Source organism: Monodelphis domestica, chromosome 1 (assembly GCF_027887165.1).
Source record: "Monodelphis domestica isolate mMonDom1 chromosome 1, mMonDom1.pri, whole genome shotgun sequence".
NCBI classification, from domain to species: domain Eukaryota; kingdom Metazoa; phylum Chordata; class Mammalia; order Didelphimorphia; family Didelphidae; genus Monodelphis; species Monodelphis domestica.
This window is the reverse complement of record NC_077227.1, coordinates 540,173,830-540,197,050: the sequence shown is the minus strand read 5'-3', so window position 1 is coordinate 540,197,050 and position 23,221 is coordinate 540,173,830. Positions and strand designations below refer to the sequence as shown.

At 36.9% G+C, this 23,221-nt stretch overlaps 1 pseudogene; it reads right to left on the bottom strand.

Moving 5' to 3' along the window:
* Positions 1–9,448: 9,448 nt before the first annotated feature.
* Positions 9,449–23,221, bottom strand: part of LOC100618873 (integral membrane protein GPR137B-like) — a 105,295-nt pseudogene continuing 91,522 nt past the window's right edge.

Sequence of the window (23,221 nt, the reverse complement as noted above, 5' to 3'; positions counted from 1 at the left end):
CTGTTTGGGGAGTTCTGAGGAGGGAATGAGGATTTTAAATGGCAGTATTTTGACAAAGGAAGGAAAAATCTTTAGTTTCCAAGAGAGCAGTGGAGAGATACATGCTGATGGCAAATAATTTATAGTATATTTCTAATGAAATTTTTCACAAAAAGCTATTAAAAATGTCATGAAAGAGATATATAACCAGGAAAAGAGATGAGAAGGTCATATAGCAAGATCACATAGTAGTAGGTGGCATTGGTGCAATGATGTCCACACTATGTTAAAACTCCTAGAGATAAGACTATTGGGTGGACACCCATAGAGGATTTGTGGGAGAACATGAGTGGGTTGTGATCTGTACCCCTGGGAGGACTAACCACATTAATTATCTTACAGATGAAACAGAAATACTTAGATTGTAGGAAATTTAATAATTTATTAAGAGAGAGATCCAAGAATTAGGAACAGAGACTTCAAACTAATGTGGCATTTATTTATCACCTACCAAGTCTTGGAGATATAAAGAAATGATGAAATAGTCTCAAGTACCTTACATTTAACTGGGGAGAGGGAAAGGTAGGTAGGATTGTAATACATACATAGGTAAGTAAATACAAATTAAATACCCAGTAATGAAAAAGAATTTCAATAGGAGTATAGTGTTAGCATTTTGGAGGATCAGGAAAAAGCCTCTTATAGAAGATGGCACCTAAAGTGCACTTTGAAGGAAGTCTGGGATTCTATTGGGTGTAGGGAAAGAAGGAGTACATTTCAAACATGGTGACCATTGTTCAAATGAATGAAAATGGAATATGGGATCAGAGAATTACAGAGTATTAAAACTGACAGGAAACTTGGACATCATCAAGTTTAGCTCTTTTTAAATACATTTGTCACTAAAATGCTTATGGACTTAAATTATAAAGACAAAACTTAAACATTGGTCTGCAATAATATCAAAGCTTTGCAAAAATTAAAAAAAATATGGGATAGCCCTGGAATTAAAGGAAAAAATGGAATTTTTTATAAACAAAATAGGTTAAAAGACTTTTCTAAAAAATATTGATTTGTTTAATAAATATTTGATATATAATTTCATATGTAATATTTCACAGAGGAAAATAATATATAAACATTTTCTTTCTTCTTTTACACCTATTTTTATCTTGTAATACTCAAAGATGCCTAAATAGATTTGGGAAAATACTCTTTTTGAAGAATAGGAAGCCCAGATCCATTCTGGAAAAGAGATCTGCTTACAGTCTTACGTGTAATGGAAGAAATAGAACTCAGCTACAAGGCTTAGGTTTCTTGCATTATATTATTATACCAGTACAAAATTTACTATTTTCTTGGCCAATAACAATGGGAGTTCTGATGAGACCCTTTTATCTTTGTATGAAAAATGCTCCCTAGAAGAAGAATTTCAGAAAAACTTGGAAAGAATAAAATGAACTGATGCAAAGTAAATTGAGTAGAAATAGTATACACAAGAAAAAGCAATATTGTATGATGAACAGCTGTGAATGACCTAACTATTCTCAGCAAAACTCTGATCCAAGAAAATCCCAAAGATGTTTTGTGAAAAATACCATCCGCCTCCAGAGAACTGATGGAGTCTGAATGCAGACTAAAACATGCTATGTTTAAAGTTCTTTCTTCATTTTTTGTTCGAATTCTTTTCCACAAAATGACTAATATGGAATTATTTTTATTTGATTGCACATGTAAAATATGTATTAAATTGCTTACTATCTCATGGGGTAGTAGAGAGGTAAAGTAGGAGAAAGGGGGAAAATTTGGAACTCAACATTAAAAAATGTTAAAATTGTTTTTACATGTTATTGAGAAACAAATAATTATAATGCATATATTTTAGATATACACATCACTTTTGTCATCTTAGCAATTAATATGTAGAAGTATTCTACTCTACAACTGTCAAATCCTGTTAACTAGATTCCTTTAAGTTTGCTTTTCTCACTGCTATTCATTTGCGAAGGGGTTGTCCAAACACATTGTCCTGCTTTTCAGAGAAAAAGCCACATATTGTTGTCCTGAAGAGAGGTGCAATCCAGCTGGTAAGACTGTATATAGTTCAGGATTTCAGCTGTCTTCCTAATTTAGGCACTCGTACAATAGTTTCCAAGATGGAGAAAGCCAAATCACCTCATGTTATAGTGTTGAGAAGTAATAGAAAACTGCTGAGTTAGTTGGAAGGATTATTCTCTTCCCACCTCAGAGTGAAGCCAAATTGGGTTTGTCTACTTTATCTCATTGTTTTGTCCATCAGGGGCAGGCCCATTAGACTGTAAAACACATGCCTCCAGTTTGCTTTCTTCCCATCCACCTGCCCTCATCTCCTTTCCTGGTAAATGATTTTACAACTGTGTCCAGTAACAGCTGCACTTTTCTGTTTGAACTGGAAAGGTAAGCTGGGGGAACTTAGTGAAGCAAGTGTGGGGAAGCTATTCCTGGGAAAATGACTCTTTCTTTTTCTCAGGATAATGAGAGGTTTAGAAACTGTATCACAGAAGGAACTTTAGCAGTCATGACATACCAGAATCCCAGAATCATAGATTTATATTTAGACGGGACATTAGAGGTTATTTAATGCAAATTACTTATTTACCAATGTGGCAATTGAAGTCTCAGGGGGAGACACCCAAGATATCACCATAATGGCAAAGTCAGGATTTGAAACTGGGCCCTCTTGAATCCAATTCAGTGTTCTTTACAACATGCAAAGTTATATGCAATGACCACCAACCTGCTTCTCCCTTCTTGGAATGTTCTCTTTGTCACTCCAGAAGAACAAAATGATCATCTTGACACTTGTCAAGTCTAAAATTTTATGATTCTGATTCTTTTCTCACATTCTGTTGACCAGGAACAACTTTTATGGGTACGAATAAAAGTTTCAATTTAAGCAAAAGTCAGCACCATGAATTCACAGACTGTTCACGATCCACAGAGGTTGAAAAACTTGGTTCTACTGAATGGCAGAATCAAGATGACAGACCAGATCTCCAGACTCCTTGGAAGGAGTTCTTTCTGCTACAGAACAATTCTGAAATCAGAGAAGACTCAAGAGGAAGTAAATATCCCACCTTGCTCTTTCACTCACCCAGTCTTGTCTAATTTAAACAAGTCTGGATTTAAATCCAGAAAAAAGTAGGCTAAAAGGTTAGCTATCCAACCTACCCTACTCTGAAGGAATCTTTAGATGCCAGGTTTATCTTTGTGGTTAATCCAAGAGTTTGTGTTATATTCTGTGGTTATTTAGTTTAAAACAAACCCATTTCAACCCTTTTGTGGGAAAAGGTAAGCGTAATGTCATTAGAATAAGAACCTCCATTTATGGCTATAGACAGCAACTCATTTATAAATTGTAATCTTCAGTTGAGGACATAAAAGATTATTTGGCTTTTCCATAGTCACTCACTTAGTATATATTAAAATTCAGATTTTATTCTAGTTCTTCACACCTCCAAGACTGTCTCATGATTCACTAAGCCTCAGTGGGTCTGACCATACAAGGATCCTCTTTACCAAAAGTGATCCAGGATTGGGCTAAAATTAGGTAACCACCTCTAATATTATGTCTTCCTTTCTCCTCTTCCCTGAACTAAATAGAAATCATTCTAGTTTCTAGTGGCACATCATAATGAAAACACAGAGTACTCTTTCCTTGAGCATGACACAATGTGGAATGGTGGGGAAAAATCCTGGGCTGTATTCTAATCTTGTCTTAGTTAATTATTAAACATGTGACTTTGGGTAAGTCACTTGATGTTATTGTGACCTCAGTTTCTTTACTTATACAAATGGATATGAAATCATCCCTGATTATCTTACAAATTAATGTGAGGATCAAATAAGATAATGGCAATAAGACATTTTGTTCATTTAATGATTTACTTAGTTATCTAATAAGTATTTATTTATTTTTTTTATATATATTATTTTATTTGGTCGTTTTCATACATTATTCACTGGAAACAAAGATCGTTTTCTTTTCCTCCCCTCCCCTCCCCCCCCCCCCGCCTTTCCCTCTCCCATAGCCGATGCATGATTCCACTGGTTATCACATGTGTTCTTGACTCGAACCCATTTCCCTGTTGTTGGAGTTTGCATTATAGTGTTCATTTAGAGTCTCTCCTCTGTCTTATCTCCTCCAACCCTGTAGTCAAGCAGTTGCTTTTCAGCGGTGTTTTTACTCCCACAGTTTACTAATAAGTATTTATTGAGCTCCTACTCTTTGTTAAGCATTCTGCTGTGGACTAGGACAGCTAGGTAGAACAATAGATAGAGTACCATACCTGGAATCAGGAAGGCTCATCTCTATGAGCTCAAATATAAACTTAGACATTTATTAGCTATATGACCCTGGGCAAGTCACTTAGCCCTGTTTCCCTTAGTTTCTTCATGCGTAAAATGAGCTGGAGAGGAAATGGCAAACCACTCAAATATCTTTGCCAAGAAAATCCCAAATGGGGTCACAAAGAGTGACTGAACGACAACAACATGCTATGGACTGGGGTTATAAAGGTAAGGCAGAAATGTTCTCCAACCTCAAAAAACTTATCCTCGACTCAATAAACATGAGTGATTGATTTTATCCTACATTTCTTTGGTATATCAAGAGAGCTGTGTTTTTATGGGGGTACCTTCTCCTCTTTTTATTCTTCAAAAAACTTCACCCCAAGCTGGAAAGCCTAGTGATAAGCCTCTGGGTAATTATTTTCCCAGTTTATACACAGCCATACCAGGTCATACCTAATGCCTTTATTCATTGGCAGAATACTCCTGACTGCATTCCATTAGCATTGCCTTCAAAAAGCCAAGATTATCTCTGTGCCAGTATTAAGTCTGAGGAAGACTTCAGTGGAGTATAGTCTAATGTGAAAGAAAAAGCACAAACTGGGAAAGACTGTTTGCTGCCATTTCTCAAAGAATAAAGCAACAAAACCTTTATAAAACGCTCCTTACTGAGAAAATAGGACCCTGGTAGATGTGAACATAGTGAGAGTTTTTTTGCCTTTTCTTTGGAGTTTTCATCCACTGCAAAAAAGAAGAATCCCTCAAGTAAATGCTTCTTTCTCTGAAACTAAAGGTCAGAGGGGATGGGTATAGTGAAAAGACATCTAGATTTAAGGTTAAAAACTTGGGTTCTGAGACTTATCCTATACGTGACCATGGGAAAACCATAACTTCTCTGAAGTAGTTGGGCTGATGACACAATGAAAAAAGCACTAGGCTTGGAGTCAGAGGATCTGGGTTCAAATCCCATCTTTGTCACTTTCTGTTTCCATGTCTATGGACAAACCATCTGAATTCCATGATCTTCAGTCCTTCATCTGTAAAATAAGGGAGTCAGAGTAGATGACTTGCAAGGTCACTGTCAGCTCTAAGCCTCTGACAATGACTAATCTTGGCATCGTCTTCTGAGGAGATCTCATCTCCCTCTGCTTTTCCTCTAGTATCCCTTGGTAGCATATAAATGACCTAAGGTTCTCAAACCTCCATTATGTTAAAAGAATGCATGTTCTAACCAAAGGGAAATGGCTTCAAGAGTGAATCTCGTGGCAGACTCGGTATGCACGGTCCATAGACCCTCCTTACCTCTACCACCCCCCAGTGAAGTAGAAGAGAGGATTATCATCAGAAATGGGACTATCAGAGGATATATATTTTTAGATACACCTCAAGAAGATCATCTAATAAGAAGCCCTGAAGACGGTGAGACAAGCATTGATGGAAAAAGTGTCCACTTTGATGAATCATAGACTTTTCGGGTCAAATACAGAAGTCTGGTCTTGGCTCCAAAGTGTCATGGGGTTGTTGTTATTGGTATTATATTGTAAATGCACACAACATGCGAGGTTTTTGTGCAGAACAGGGGATGATGCATATCATTGACACAGAAAAACCAATAAGCTGGACAATGGTCCATTTTTTTAATTGATAAACAGGAAGGGAGAATTGGTATTGAAATAAAACAATTTCCTTCCTGTAGCCGTATCGTGGTTGTAGATCAGGAAAAATAAAAAAAATAATTGTGTATAGAAGAGAGTCAGGATATTTTCCAGAATGGAATTGGGGTGATTTGGCTTATTTCACCAAAAGCCTGACTGTTCCTTTAAAAAAATAACAAAGCGGTCCTGCCCTCACAGTAATATGCCAACAAATGTTATAAAGCCATGGCTAGTGGGTGGGGGTGTGTGAAAATGTTTCATAACTGCTAACAGCAACCCTGATGTGAAGCAAACAGCTGTGAGCAAAACACAGGTGTACTAACACAAGGACTAGTCATGGTTCCCCCCCTTTCTCCCCCCATTCAGGACAGGTTTACTGAGCCACAGCTGACCACATAAAGCTTTGCAGATGGATAGGGGTTGCTGATGGACCAACTGTCCATTGACAGTGTCAACACCTACAGTTGTACACAGGCACACACACACACACACACACACACACACACACACACACACACACCACATGCCAATACAGTGCCATGATCAAGTCCCTGCCAAGAGAGCTCCCTCATAAGTTCTCGTTATTTGAAGAGTTAAAGAGACTGAAGCTATTTAAACTGAAATACGCAATGATGAGGGCTAAGACATAACACAGATGGCAGATCCCTACCGTGCTTAGACAAGAGGTTGTGTGTAGTGATCCCGAGACTTTTTATTCTCTGGAAAAAAAAAATAATCTCATTTTAGAACAAGTGTGAGTACTCTGAATACCCTTTTCACAATAACCCCCCTTGCCACTAAAGAAAATTAGTAAGGTAAGAAATGAAGTTTGTTACTTGTGATATATATGTATATATATATATATATATATATATATATATTGATATATAGAGAGAGATTTAAGGGAAAAGAGCTGGATTTAGAATCAGGAGATCTGGGTTCAGATTCTAGTTTCAACATCACCAAGGCCTGTGACATTAAGGCATTTTCTTTCTTGTTTCCAACTCTTATATAATTGAAATGATAATCCACAAACTCTCAATTTCACAGGGTAGTTGTGAGAAAAGAGTTTTGTAAACCTTAAGACCCTATAGAAATGTGTGCAATTATAAAACTGTTTTTCCCTCCTTTTCTGGCCAAGTTCTGGTGCTGTCAAATGAATAAAAACAGCTGGTGTAAAAAAGACAACTGAAATTCTAGCAACAGTTTCTAATCGTCAATATGGTTCCATGAAGTAATTCAAATAAGCAAAAAAAAAAAAATTAAAAGTTCTTTTAGTCTATAGTCTATAAATCTTAAAACATTAATAATTGACAGTACACTTTGCACACATTGTCCCACAAAGCCTACAACCACACCTTTATTTTATAGAGGGGGGAACTGAGGTTCAGAGAAATTTAGGAATAAGGTTATAGGGAAGAGGAGAGAGGGACTGGCCCTCAGTCTCCCAGATGAGGAAATGCCTTCACGCAATCCAGGTGAGCACATTCTCTGAAACTTCCAATCTTAGGACAAGAGAAGACAAAGGAATCAGATCAAAATGTAATTAGGAATTATTTTTTAAAATAAATAAAATACAATGAGAACTAGATCAAATGAAGTCCTTTTGTGGTCCACAGAGATTTTTATGTATGGATGAGTAGCTCCTATATCTGTTTGCCACCATTGACCTAAAGCACAAGACATTAAGCAACTTACCCTGGAGGGACTTGAGCCCCAAGTCTAGATAGCTTTGAGGTCGATTCTCTCTCCACTATACCATATGTCCTTGTTCACATAGCTAATAAATGTCAGAACTATGATTTGAATTCAGGTACTTCTGATTCCACATACAACATTTTCCATTATGCTACACAGCATTTGCTGAAAAGAGACAAGACAACTTAATGATTTTTTTTAGAGAGCTCAATATGCTAAATAATACGGTAGGAAAAATGACATATTGTTTGAGGAAAATTATTATACCGTTTAAATTGAACCATATGTGATTAAAGGTTGTCTCCATCCAGAATGCTGCCTGACCCCAGTAATTCTCTAGCAATGCCAGAGAAGGGATTTTGGGTTCCCCAAGTCTTTGATCCATCCAAACCATTCTTATTTTGGATAATAACATACAGATCTTTCAGTAGGTCCCCCTAAGCTTGTATTTTGGGTTCCTTAGATTTTGATTTCACCCAAATTTTGCTGAATGTTTGTTCTTATTCAATCATTTGTGTCCAAATCTTGGTGACCCCATTTGGGGTTTTCCCAACAAAGAAAATAGGAGAGTTTGCTATTTCATTCTCCAGCTCATTTTACAGATGAGGAAACTGAGGCAAACAGGATTAAGTAACTTGCTCAGGGTCACACAGCTAGGAATTGTCCAAGATCAGATCTGAATTCAGGAAGATGAGTCTTCCAGACCCCAGCCCCAGTGCTCTACCTCCTTTCCAGCTCACTGTCCTTTACCAAACAACCTAATAAATTTCTTTCTAAAACTGTTTCAGATTCCTATGAACAATACTACCTAGTCCCAATTTCTCTTTTCACCCAATCTTACTGGACAGTGGATAGTGCTTTCAATGCCCCCTGTCCTGTCACTGCATTATAATCATTGGGTATACTTTTTATATTCCTTACCTCTTTTTCCCTAAAGTAGGATACACACTCATTGAGCCCAGAAGCTGATACATTTTTGTCTTTGTATCTCCAGGGCCTATACCTGTATCTGGTCAAGAGAAATCATTTAAACATTTATTCAATTAATATCCTAAAGTTCATCATTTTCTCATGGAAGAAACTTCAAGTAACTTCAAGTAATAATTTTTAAAATTTTGCATCTACTGTGTGGAAGGTGCCCTCCTAGGTATCTGAAGACAAAATTAAATATCTCCTGCCTTCAAGGCTCTCACATTCTCTGGGAAAGATACAAAACAAACAGAGACAAGACAGAGCATAGACAAAATAGGAGGGGGCATATGGAAAGGAGAAAATTCGGATGGAGAATAAAAATAGCACAAAAGAAAGACTGCAGGAGAAAGAACCAAGAGATGAGCAGCCTGTGGCTTGAGTTTGAATTTTATTTCATTTCTGAAGGCTTATCAAGTGCGAATGATTTACTCAAAGTGTCCTGATAGTGGAAGTCAAGCCAATACACATTTTTCAAGTTTCTGCTATGGGCCAGACATGGTTCTAAGGGCTAGAAATACAAAGAAATGCTATAACCATTCCTTCCTTCAAAGAGTTCACAATTCAATGGTTTTGTAAACAACTATATACAAATAAGATTATATATATATATGTATATATTTATACATATATACACATATATAAGTACAAACATATACACAGAAATATTATAATAACATAGAATATAAATCACATTTATATTATAGTATTAATCATACATATATACATAAGTATATGTTATGTTATATTTATAATAATTATTATTTCTATATATACATATAAAAATAGAAGAATTATAGCAGAATCACCAAGGAAATTTCAGTCTGGACTTGTGTGAAGAGCAGAAAGTAGACTAATGTCGCCAGATCTCAGAGTTTATGAATGGGAAATGACAGCATCAATAGGGTTAGAATTGGACAAGGAAGGCCATAAGAGTCAAATGAGATCATATATGTAAAGTGTTTTTCCAGATATTGTAGTGCTAGTTGACTGCCAGTTATTATAGAGTGGTTTCCCCAGCTTTCATCAATGTTCTCTCCAGTAGTTCAGGGAGAACACATCCATGGCTTTCCCCATGTCCCTCCATTCATCATGGAACATGAGATCCTAGATTTTAATGAACTTAAAAGGAATAATCTGATATCAGAAGAGGGACAAGCCTAACTCTGAGCAACCAAAGAGAATAAGGTTAATAGGATGCAATGAAGTACAGGAAGGGCTCCCAGGCAGCTGATGCATTTGGCTAGGTGTGAAGGGCACAATGTGGTGATGGAACCCTCTCCAGAGATGAATTATTTGGAAAGAGCTAAGCGAATTACAAACTGTGAGCAAGGAGCGCAGGAGCAAGTAGAAGAATCACAACAGAACATAAGCACAGAGATATGTGCGGTAAAAGGGTATTGGATTCGGTGTCCAAAGACCCAGAGTGCAATATCAGGTCCAGTGCTGAGTATCCAAGTCACTTGGGGCCAAGGAGATCCCCTCTCTAAGCCTCAGTTGTGCCCCTTGTAAAGTGGATGACCAGGGCTGGATGATCCCTGAAGTTCTTTCATCTGTTTAATTGAACCGGTATCATGAAGTTTGGAATTCTGACTCTGGGTCCCTGGGTATATCATTTAACCACCCAAGCCTCAGTTTCCTCCTCTGAAATCTGGGATAATAATACCACCTCTGTCACAGTACTGTTGGGAAGATCAGATGAGATAATACGGGTGAAATGTTTTTCAAACTTTAATGTTCTCTATAAATGTGACTGTTATTATTATTAGAAATTTAAATTAGCTTAAAAAACCATTGAGGTCAGTTCCAGTTTTTATAAATATACATCCATATAAATGAGTGTAGGTATATATGTATACATATGAAGATGATTGGGTATGCACACACACACACTCTTCTGGCCTAATTTGAAAATAAGCAATGAGGATATTTTTTAAACATTTCTTAGTAGAAAATGCAAACTATGAAAGTTAGAAAGACTTAGGAAATACAATGGGAAGAGGCAATAGAGTCAGGTGCAGCAGTAACACTAGCCAACATTTATAACAGAGAAAACATATTATGTCATTTGAACCTAAGAATCATGTTGTAAGACAGGTACTACAGGTATTGTATTTTATAGACTTTTAAATATATTTATTTTGTATTTTACAGATGAGGAAACTGAGGTTCAGAGAACTTAAATGACAAATAGTGTCACACAACTAATAAGTGCCAGAAGCAGGATTCAAAGGCAGTTCTCTCCTGAGTCTAGATCCAGCACTCTGTCCACCAAACCCCATTGTCTGTGTACAGAGGCACACTGACTACCGCTAAGCATGCTAGACCTGGAATAGGGAAAAAACTGAATTCAAAACCTGCCTCAGAAACTTACTAGCTCTGACCTTAGGCAAGTCATATAACATATTTCTGCCTCAGTTTCCCTATTTGTAAAATGTGAATAGTCATAGCATCTACCTTCCAGAGTTGCTGTGAGGATAAAATGAAATAATATTTATAAAAACACTTCACAAATTTTAAACATACATAAATGCTAGCTATTACTGATATAAGAGAAGAGACTACAACTGGAAAGTGCAATTGGTCTAATAGATCTCTGCAGGTACTTTCTTATTGTGGCATTCTGTCTTAAGTTTGCTTATTAATAAGAACTTTCATGGATTTGGTGCTTTACAAAGAAACAAATCTTTCATATTGGCAAGCTTCATTTGATTCTCAACACAACTGTGCATAGTAGGTTTAAAAAAGCATTATTAGCCCCCCGTAACAGATCAGAAAACTGAGGTACACAGAGGTTTAGAGGACAGGCCTGAGGTCAAACGGCCAGTAAAACTAGTAAGATTATAACCTTAAAGCCAATCTAAATGATGGTATTGAGTCTAGTGATCTTCCTGTCTCCTTTGGTATCAAATAAATAAATCAAGTGAAGTCCAGAATTGTGTCTTCACAAGTAAGTTTAAAGCTAAAACGAGCTAAAATTTCATATGGACTCTGCTATACCATCCCAGACCTCCCCCTAAACTTCTGGAGTGCTTTGTCTGACCAGCTCCATTGGGCTCCAAGGGTCTTTGAGTTTAGGATTGAAAATTACCTCAGGATCATCTAGTCTAACCCTCTCATTTGCAGTGGAGAATGGAGAACCAGCGAAGGAAACTAACTTGTCTAAGGTTAACCGGAGAGAGAGAGTAAATAGCAGAGCAGAGAATCAAAATGAAAATTTTTAATCTTGTGACTCCAAAGTCAGTCCTTTCCCAATATATCACGCTACCCCCCTCATTTTAGTAAGCAGTCAAGTTAGCAAGGATTTGGGAGTTATTTCACACATTCAATCAAACAATGAAAAGGCTTGACAATAGTCAGACCAACAGTTCAGCTACAGCCCGGAGCTTCTAACAAAATGACTCTCAAAGGTCAGTTAACTCATCAGAGAGCCAATTTCATTAAAATGCTTCAGAATCGGACTGTCAAACTGGAGCAAGACACTTCAAAGAGGAGCAGAGCCCCAGAAAAGCAGTTACCAAGGGAAGACCACAGAACTTCAGAGATGTTTAGTGCTGAGCTCTACATGCTTCCATTCCGGGTAGTGGGTGACCTAGATGGTTATCTCTTCGACATGCGGTCACCTCGCTTCACCTAGAAGTAGCCAGTGGTCAGCACTAAAAGGGGACACACCCAAAGAGCTCTGAACAGAAGAATCATCTCACATCACCGTGACTACCTTGGAAGAAACCTTAAATAAACTCATCCTCACTTCACAAACAAAAAGAAATGGTCTGTTACTGCCTGGGTACATCCCCGCTCTTCCCACCCCTCACCACCTACCTCCATGACGTCCCTGCCTTGGTGGAATACGACTCTGAAACGTCCTCCTCTTCAATAAGCCCTTTTTAAAGGCACCCAGTTCAAAGCCTGAATGTGTGGTAATCGGGCAATTCTATGAGAATACTAAGTCCACAAAGTACTATTCCATTCATTATTCCATTTGACTCTCACAACAACCCTGAGTTAGCATCAATCAGTCAGCATGTAAGAATTAAGAAGCCATTATACGACTAAAAATGAATGAATACTCCAAGTATTTAAATTTATAGTATTTAATAACAACAAAGTGGGAGAGAAAGGGGTTCCTTCAGCCGAGTAAGCAGGGCACAGAGCCAGAGACCCACACCTGCTTCGCTCAAGCCGAAGCAAAAGACCAAAAGCCCTGCAGTGTGGGTTTCAGCAAAATTTATGAACAAACCCATGCCAGGGCACAACACAGGGATGCAAGACAAGGGGACCTCGGGAAGAGTAAAGGATGCTGGGAAATTAAGTCATCTGGTCACAATATTTCTTTTAAACCCACGCCATCATGAGTTGGGTGATATACACTAAATTCTAGAGATATAAAAACTAAAATGAAATAATCCTTCCTCTCAAGAAGCTTATAGTCCCTCAGACATTATTATCTGCTACTATTACCACCACCACCACGACTTCTACCACTACTACTACTACTACCACTACTACTACTACTACTACTACTACTACTACTACTACTACTACTACTACTACTAATAATAATAATAATACTACTAAAGCTCACAGATGTTATGATGTTCTCAGTATTGCAGAGCTAATAAGTTTCAGAAGGAATATTTTGAACCATAGAATTATAGATTAAGACCTGGAAGTATCCTTAGAGGCTATCAGGTCTATTTCATTATTCACAGATGATGAAATGGAACCTCAGAAGACTAGTGACTTACCCAGGACATAAAGAGTTATAAGATTAAGTGATTTGTCCAGCTATCAAAGTGTCTGTGGTGGGATGCATACCTGAGTTTTCTTAATTTCAGGTCTAGCACATTCTCCACTGTGATACTTGCCTAACTAATTTACAGGTCTTATTAACTTCAAATTCACAGGAAAAGGGAGCACAGGAGAGATCAGGAGACTTGCCCCTGATCTTAGGAATTTGTAGTCTATTATGCAGGACAAGGAGCAAAGAGGATATATTAAGAAACCATTTGGTAAGGATATTATTTCTTGTACATCTATCATGTTGCTTAGAATTTTTAAATCTTCCAAGTTAGATTCAACCTTGAATTAAAATTCCAAAACAAAGAGCCCAGAGTCCCTATTTTATTTTTTTCAATAAATGGTTATTTCATATTTTGTATAAGGACCTGTACTAAATAAACACTAAAGGCTTGAAGAAAAATACATTTCAGCATATATGTCAGAATCTGTATATATGTATATTTGTATATAAATATCTGCCTATGCAGATATGATATACATACATAAATGCATACACATTCTAGAAACTATATGAAAAGAACTAGAAGAAGAAAGATAGATATACTCAAAAGTCCTTTCAAGGACAATGAGATATGGACTTGAAAATAAATAAGAAATTAAGGCCAAATGAGTTCTGACTTTCAGTGCCTCAACTGATTTTCCTTTTCCAAAAAACAACTATGGAATATCTTTGATCCACACTAACTCCAAACAATAAAAAAGTAATATAATAGATAGTGTACTAAATCTAGAGTCAGGGAGAGCTGAGTTCAAGTCTCATCTTTAATATTTAATTAGTGAGAAGAAAAGGAAACAGAAAATTCATCTAACTCCTCAAGCTCACTTTATCCATAAGGTAAGAACAGTAATAACTAAGTCACAGGGCCATTAAGAGGATCAAGTAAGGCCACAGATGTTAAGTACTTTGTAAATCTTACATAGCTATATTAGCATTATCTATTATTATCCACAAAAACATGATGCCTACAATAGGGGATTGCCCTATTATTACCATCATTTCTTGGCTATATTCATTTAATTTGTTTATTTAATAAAGACTCCTAGATAACTTCCACATTTTAATGGAAACATAAAATCTCCCACCAGCTCACAAAATATGTAGCCCAGGCATCTTATTGCCACATTTCTCCAATTCTGCTCTCTTTCTCACTCACTCATTTTAATTCAGCAAGTTTATATTATGTGCCTACTATGTGCCAGGCAGATGGCTGAGATGCAAGAATAAAAATGACACTAAGGAGGATATAACATGTATTCAAATAAGTGTAACATAAAATGGGGTGAGAAAGAAAAGCACTTAAGGAAGATTTGTTAGGAGAAATCCCTTTCAGGCTTAGAAAGTGTTTATGGGGGTTGTGGGGAGAATGGTTTAACAGGAAGCTTCTTGGAGGACGAGGATGTGGCAACTGACCTAGTCCCTGAAGGGAAGGAAGGAAGTCAACAGGCCAAAAAAAGGAAGAAGTATATTATAGGCCTAGCATTTGTTAAATTACAAATCTCCTCCCCCTCGCCCCCGCACCCCATAGCCCTTAAAGTCCTCATCAACACAGAAACTAATGGAAACCAATCTGTATGAGGTCATAGAAAGGAGAGTTTCTTTATCTAAGTCCACTGTTTCAATGTCTTTCAGCTTTACCTAATTCCATTGAGATCCAGAACATGCTAATTTGAATCATCAATTTCATGGCTAATTTCATGGCTAATGATGTTTCATTGACTTTCCTTTCTTTTGAAGAGTAGCTTCCAAAGTGTGGTCTATGGCAGAAGCTTTCAAGTGTTTTGAGGTCACAAAAGCTTTTTACTGCAATTTTTGAAATTAAAGGAACCATATTCAAATGATACACATCTTAATGCTGTCCCTTTGGTATTTCAAAGGTCTCTGCTTTCCTTAACATGTCCTATATCAACAATTTAATAGAAGGTCAATAAGACTTTCTGGCCAGAATATTCATGACCCTGTGATCAGCCTAGTATGACCCCATCTAGAATGACCTGTCATGTTCCTCTGACAGAAGATGCACAGTCTGCCTCTGTGAGCCTTTCTGGGGAGGACTCATCAGAGTTTACATTGTACTAGCAAAGATTTCAAGTTCCCAGGCTTACATTCTCAACTTGTCATGATGACTAACCCTAGTAGGATTTTAGTAGAAAATATACATTTAATCAATGGCTAATATGTCAAGGATCTATGATGTCTTGGATGTTGGAAATTCCAGCTGATGACAACCTGTCTATGGCTTTAAGTCATTAAATACCACTTGAGGATCACAGGGGCGTGGGGTGACACAAATAAGAAGACAGCAAGTAAATAGTAAGCATTTGAGGCAGATTTTTGCATTCTCTTCTTCCTAAATAATTATAATAATAGCTGAACTCACTATATGCCAGACACTGTGCTAAGCACTTTACAATAATGTCCTTTGATCCCTACAACAACTTTGGGAGTGAGATGTTATTAGTCCCATTTGGCACATGAGGAAACTGAGGCAAACATAGGGTAAGTGATTTTTCCAGGGTCACAAAACTAGCATTTGACTGATGTCTTTCTGACTCTCTGTCCAGTGCCTCCTAGATAGACTCCCTTGTTGTACCATACTGCTTTTTTTGGTACATGGTAATGAAATGAATATAGTGACCTAGGTTAAAGAGAAGTCTATAAAAATCATTATGATAACAATAATTTAGAGGAACAAGCTGGTATGGTGGGAAGAACCATCTATTTAGAAGACTTGGGTTCAAATTTCAAGTCAGCCATTAAATAGATAAGCAATCCTGGACAAGTCACATGATTCCCCTGAAGCACAGTCTTCTCATTTGTAAAATTACGGTTAATATTTTTACTACTTGCCTAGACCAAATGAAATTTGAAGAACATCTAGTACAAAGCCTACATCTTTTTTTGTTGTTGTTTATTTACAATATTTTTCCATGGTTACATGATTCATGTTCTTTCCCTCCTTTCTTCTCTCCTCCCTGAGCTGACAAACAATTCCACTGGGTTATACATCTATCATTGTTCAAAACCTATTTCCATATTATTCATATTTGCAGTAGAGTGATCTTTTAATGCCCAAACCCCAATCATATCTCCATTGAACTATGTGATCAATCATCATATGTTTTTCTTCTGTGTCTCTGTTCCCACAGTTCTTTCTCTAGATGTGGATAGTGTTCTTCCTCATAAGTTCCTCTAGATTGCATTGCTGCTAGTAGAGAAGTCCATTACATTCGATTGTGCCACAGTGTATCAGTCTCTGTGTACAATGTTCTCCTGGTTCTGCTCCTCTCGCTCTGCATCACTTCCTGGAGGTTGTTCCAGTCTCCATGGAATTCCTCTACTTTATTATTCCTTTTAGCACAATAGTATTCTATCACCAACATATACCACAATTTATTCAGCCATTCTCCAATTGAAGGGCATCCCCTCATTTTCCAATTTTTTGCCACCACAAAGAGCGCAGCTATGAATATTTTTGTACAAGTCTTTTCCCTTATTATCCCTTTGGGGCACAAACCCAGTAGTGGTATGAATGGATCAAAGGCCAGGCAGTCACTTAAAGTCCTTTTCACATAATTCCAAATTGCCCTGTAGAATGGTGGATTAATTCACAACTCTACCAGCAATGCATTAGTGTCCCAATTTTGCCACATCCCCTCCAACATTTATCACTTTCTGCAAAGTCTATATCTTAGAAGCAGGAATTAAGAGAACAAGTCTCTTGCCTGAGGTCGCACAGATTATACATTTCAAAGATTTAAATCTAGCAAATTCAAATCCAATGATATCTAATTAGGTAAAGTGCAGTGAAGTTTGTAAAAGTCTTATACTTGGGTACCAAAAAAAATCAACTCTAAATATAAAAGAGCAATTTTTCTGAAAAAGATCTGTGGGCTAAAGGGATCATAAACTCAGTATGAATCAGTAGTATGGCACAGCAACCAAAAAATCTAATGCAAATTTGGACTGCACAGAGAAATACAGGACTTTCAGCAAGCAGGAGGCAATAATCCCTTGAAATTTATCAGGACTTCTGGTTCATATCTGGACAGTATAGTTGAAGAAGGGCACTGATAAGCTAAAGAGTATCTAAAGAAAGAAAGGATGATGAAGGGCAATCCGAATGTATGTGTGGGAAAATACTGATGGAACTGGACATGGTTATCCTAGAGAAAAGACTCAGAGGGGAGCATGTTAGTTCTTTTCCTCTATTTAAAGGGGAAAAGGGTGACTTGTTTCATTTGCACACAGAGGCCACAACTAAAAGCAGTGGATAGAAGTATTAAAGAATTCAATTTAGTTTTGTCCTTAGGAAAAAATTTTAACAGCTAAATATCCAAAAGAGAGATGGGCTGACCTGACAGGTAAGCAGTGGGCTCTCCCTCCATCAAGTAGTTCAAGCAGATGCTAGACAGCCACTTGCCAATTATGTGATGGTGGGAATGCTTCCAAGTCTGAGTTAGTCTAAATGGCTGCTGAGATCCCTTCTAGCCCTCAAATTCTGTTTCTATAATTCCAAAAAATCAAGGACTATTAGTAGAAAGTATGGAGATAGGAGACTGAATGTTGTGTCTGGGGAACAACCAAAAGATCTATTTGGCTAGAGTATTCAAGGAGTGTGTGAAGGAGAGAAATGGGCAATAAACTTGGTAATTTCTGTGAAATTTTAGTTTCTAACTTAAATAATTCACACACCAAGGGAACTTCTCTTAGTGAGAGTAGAGAGTTAATTCCAATAATGACTGAAAAAGAGATCCTTTCCAGATTTAAGCTCCTATAAAAACCCAAAGTTCAATAACTCAACTTATGTTTAAATTACCCACTCTTAAGAAATATACAATTTGACTCTAAATCCTCTATTAGATGACATATTGCTGGCTAATCCTAATTTAGCTGGTAGAGTCCTCAACAGATTATCACCTCTTTCATCCCAGGACCGAGGAGACACTGAAAGCCTTACAAAACAAGGTTGAGTATAAAGCCAGGAGTTATATGGAGAAGGGCTCTCCTCTCTTCCCCATCACATTTTTTCCCCAGCAAGAATACAATCCCCAAATACAAAACACGGCAAACAGTCACCTTCTAAATCATAATTCCCATGACCCTTTCTCCTTTATAGTAGGGAAGGGAAGAGGAAGACAATACCAGTGTGTGAAAGAAAGTATCCATACTTCTTAGTAATGAAAAATGTTAAGAAAGCTGATTACTCATGGAGGATAGCTAGAGGTCCTAATAACAGATACCTTGGCAAAACAAACTCCGTCCCAACTCCTCATCTTGGGGTTAATTAAGTCCCCATTCTTATGAACCTAGAAGAGAGGGTGTAAGGAGATATTTAAAGCCCTTCCTCATCTCAAATTTAAACAAAATTAAAGCCAGAAAGTATCACCTTCAAGATCTATACGATTCTCACTCGATATTAGAAATCTCATTTTTAACAGATTTAAGAATTTATTTAAAAGGGGGTAGGGAGAGACTCTAAACTTATACTTGGCATACAAAAATCTGTTTGGTAGCAAACTGTTTTTAAAGTACCTTTGGTTTTAATTACTTTAGCATTTTAATTTTAAGAAAGGACTAAAAACCTTATTAAGAAGCATTTTCAATTTGTGTGTTTAAATCCACACCATAATGTTAAATTAAAATAATTTCTAGTGTGTTAATTATTAATTATGTTAGAAATATTGTAAATGTGAAAGGCCATTGTGACTCATAGTGCTTCATTATGGCTTGTTCCATTTAAAAATTATATCAATCCTAGTTACAAATGACAGGATCATTTAATTTCTTTAAATGAGACATTTTTATTACACATCGAGCCTTTCATCCAAGTGAATTTATTGCATGTGACAGGCTCTAAAATGCCATTTTTTTATTTTTCAAAAAGCTTTTGTCGAATATCTTGGATATGTATGATTTGATCCATGTTTCGACACCAAATAAATCTGACTCTTTCACTCTGGGTTCCCTCGCGAAGAAATGAAGAACACTGACTTTTCATATAGCCCAATATGGTAACAACAGAAACAAGCAAGCTATAAATCTAGGGCATGTATCTTCGCATAGCAATTAAGAACCAAAACAAGCCAATTGAAATTTGCTTTCATGCACAGAAATGTCCCTTTCTATTTTTAATTCGCAATATATAGAGGACACCAGCATTTTTGACCAAATGAAATCAGTTCCAATGCTGAGAAGATAAACATGTCAAATATTTTATGGCAGCTGAAGACTGTATTAAGATGCCTAGAGAGAAATATAGGTTAAAGAGAGTCACAGGCATAATCCTGTTTGTGGTTTGACTTCTTGCAGTCGTGCATGTGAGCTGTCGAAATTCATTTTATAGGATTATATGAGAAATGGTCCTTTAGTGGAATGTGAGTAGGAAGCCATAACACTAGGGTCTGGAATTCCCTCAAGGGATAAATTTTAACACAGAGCACAGGAAATGGAACTTTATGTAAGTAAGATTATAGAATTCAGAGTCTGAAGGGACTATGTGGATTATCTAGTCCTACCTCCTGATATTACAGAGAAGGAAACTGAGGCCCAGAGAGTCTTGTTGAAAGTCATTTCATTGGTAAGTAGCAGAGCTTATTAGATTCAAACCCCAGTTTTTTGACTCTCAACCCACTGCTCTTTCAACTACATTAATTATTCAATCATTAAATGGCTTGTTCAGATTAAATGCTAGCCTTAGTGCCAAAGTTCCTTTAATTCATCTTAATTCAGAAAGCATTTATTAAGAACTACTATAAGGACAGTTGTGGATAGTGGATAGAGGACCAACCAGGTCTGGAGTCAGGAAGACCTGGATTTAAATATGCCCTCAGATGCATCCTAGCTGTGTGACCCTGGACAAGTCACCTAATCCTATTTGTTTAGCTTTTATTCTGTTTTAGAGTCAGAACTAAAAAAAGAAATGATTCAAAAAAATCCTACTCTGTAGGAAAAGAAACAAGGCAGTGGGTATAATCAACCTTAAAGTCAAACTGTGTTCAATTTGTGTTGCTGATCCTTACCACCTCTGTGACTCTAGGAATCCAATAACCTCTCAGTGCTCCCAAGCAATTTTCAAACACTATAGATTGAAAGGTGCTGGACTACATGGCAAGGGGAATTCCCACAGTGGAAATCACACTTAAGTCACAGATCCCAGTACACAAAGATAAAATTACAAATATTTTTTTCCTGCCTTCAAGGAGCTTATATTATTCTTCCTTCTCCCTAATTTGTTTTTATTTAATTTATTTGATTCAATGATCACAGATATTGCCAAATTAACCAGGAGTGTACATACAGAAGCTGTCTATATTAATAATAATGAAGTGTAAATATGATCAGAGGAAAATCCTAAAATCAGAAGAAAAATTGAGGGGCTATAGAATAAAAAGGAAAAAAAAAATAAAAAGTAAAATTGTTCCCAAAAGCATAAAAAATTCTAAGCAAAGGCAATCAACATCTTTCCAAGCTTCACCTCTCTAGGTCTTGGCTTTTATTACATGGTACATTTACAACAATTTGGAATAGCTTGTTTATGAGATATTATCAACAGCTGTTGATTCACTTGATAATTAATGATTCAAAGCATACTCAGGCAAAATCAGTATGTAATATCTAGTGATAACCAGCTCATAATTAGGAGATGTTTCCTTTTCATCAACCTTATGAATTAAAAGGAATTTTAGAATTGTTACTCATTAGTTACTGCACATATACTTTGAACCATTCTAAGTATTCTTTTATCTAAGTAAATATTATTCAATCATTTAACTTAAGGCAGTGTTAGGAAAGAAATCTAAATTTTGCAGTTAAATCTGATGTGTTATTCATTTTCCCGTAGAATTTTCTTCTACTGAGCATAACATCTTAGTTACAAGTTCAACTATTCAGTACCATGTTTCCCAGCATACCATAGAAAAAAATCCTAGATTTGGAATCAAAAGATCTAGTTTAAAATCCCAATTTTGCCATTTGCTACTTGTGTAACCTTGGTCAAGTCATTTAACTTCTTTGAGTCTCAACTCAGTTTTCTTATCTATAACAGAGGGGTTTGGACTGTATGAACTTGGAGAAGTATTTCAACTGTAATCTATGATACTATGATACACAAGATCACTGCCCATCCAACCATAAGATTTGCAACTGTTAGGATAGGATTTTTCGGTAAGGGATACACAAGAGGAAAAAAACATATAAAAATCTACTTTATTGTTTTGGAAGGGAAAGGAATAAGGGCTAAACCAGGGCCCAGATGCTTAGAAGGAAGCAAAACATGAAAGGAAAATAACATTGCAAAGAAAAAGAAAAAACAAAGAAAAAGAATGTTTTCAGGAAAATGCTTGAGCAGACGTCCAAACAAATTTCACTTACATATCAACTCATCTTTGCAGGTGTTGACTTTTGCACTTTAGATACTCAAAACTATCAGCACTGTAACAAATGATTTCCCTGAAACAAAAAAAAAGTTTGGGTCAGGAGATATTGGCAAAGAAGATTATCTACGAGTGGAATCACATATAGAGAACAAACTTAGGTCTTCTCCCCCAGAGTGGAAGCTCAGGAGGAGAGGAATCCTTCCAAAAGGGACCCTGAAGTTGGGCACCAAGGTAGATTGCATTACATAACAATTGTTTGTCCTTTGTTTCAAAGAGGATCAATGGCATGGGGAGTGATGTTTGACTTGTGTATGAATTGAATTTAAGTGATGACACAGTCATCAGCCTCACTCTCTCTTCCACAGTCATCAAAGTTCAGTGGCAAAATAAATGTCAGAGTGACTGGAGCTGGCCCAGGATGCAGTGGATGGTCTTGGTGTCTTCAATGTCTGACCAAACTCTAGGCACTCCATAGCACCTGCTTCAATCACCTTTATGGCCATTAAAATAAATTGCTCTCATCCATCCATTCCAGCAGGAGAAGTCTTCACACGCATCCCCCTAACTCATCAAGTGGTTTGAGGGCTGTCAGTTATCATCAATCTGGTTTAGCCTATCTGGCAAGATGTGGCTGCTGCTCATGCAACAGCACCTTGGAACTACATATGAAAGTTGGATGGCAGGTAGACACCAAAGGTGGATGAGCATCCCTGAAAAGGGATTGGCAAGCCTTCATACCAGAGGTGATCCTCTTTCCCATATTATACCCCATAACAAAAATACAGGCTGTAGGGGGACAGTAGTTGCTATAGGAGGGAGTATATTCTTCCTGGGATGGAGGGCAGCTCTTGCCCCCAAAAAAGTTGTCACCCTGGGACAAAGGCTTGTCCATCCAGTGCAAGTTATAGATCTGATACCTATTAGCCAGTGTAGCATATGTTGATGATGGTGCTGATCAGGATCGTCTTTCTCTACTATGCTGATTTATTATGTAGTAGTTTTTTCTCAATATCGAGAGTTCTTAACTTTTTTGGATAATGGGCCCCTTTTTATTCTCTGGTAAATCATATGGATCTCATTCCAAAATTATATTTGAATCCAGAGTATTCCAAAGGAAATCAATTATATTGAAATACGGTTATAAAAATATTTTTAAAATAAGTTCACAAACCACAAATTAAGAACCTCTGCTCTTCCTACTGAATCCATAAAATCATTTTTTGGCTATTACCACTTTGAGAATGCACATTGAGTTGCTCCAATAAGGTTACCAAATCTATGATAATTTTTGCATGCATAAGTATTCCTATGGGAACAAGACTGAACTGGACATTAATCATGTTATCAGTAGTTACAAGCTAAATGAATTATTGATCAGTGGCAGTGAATTCAAAATACATTTGCAGAATTAC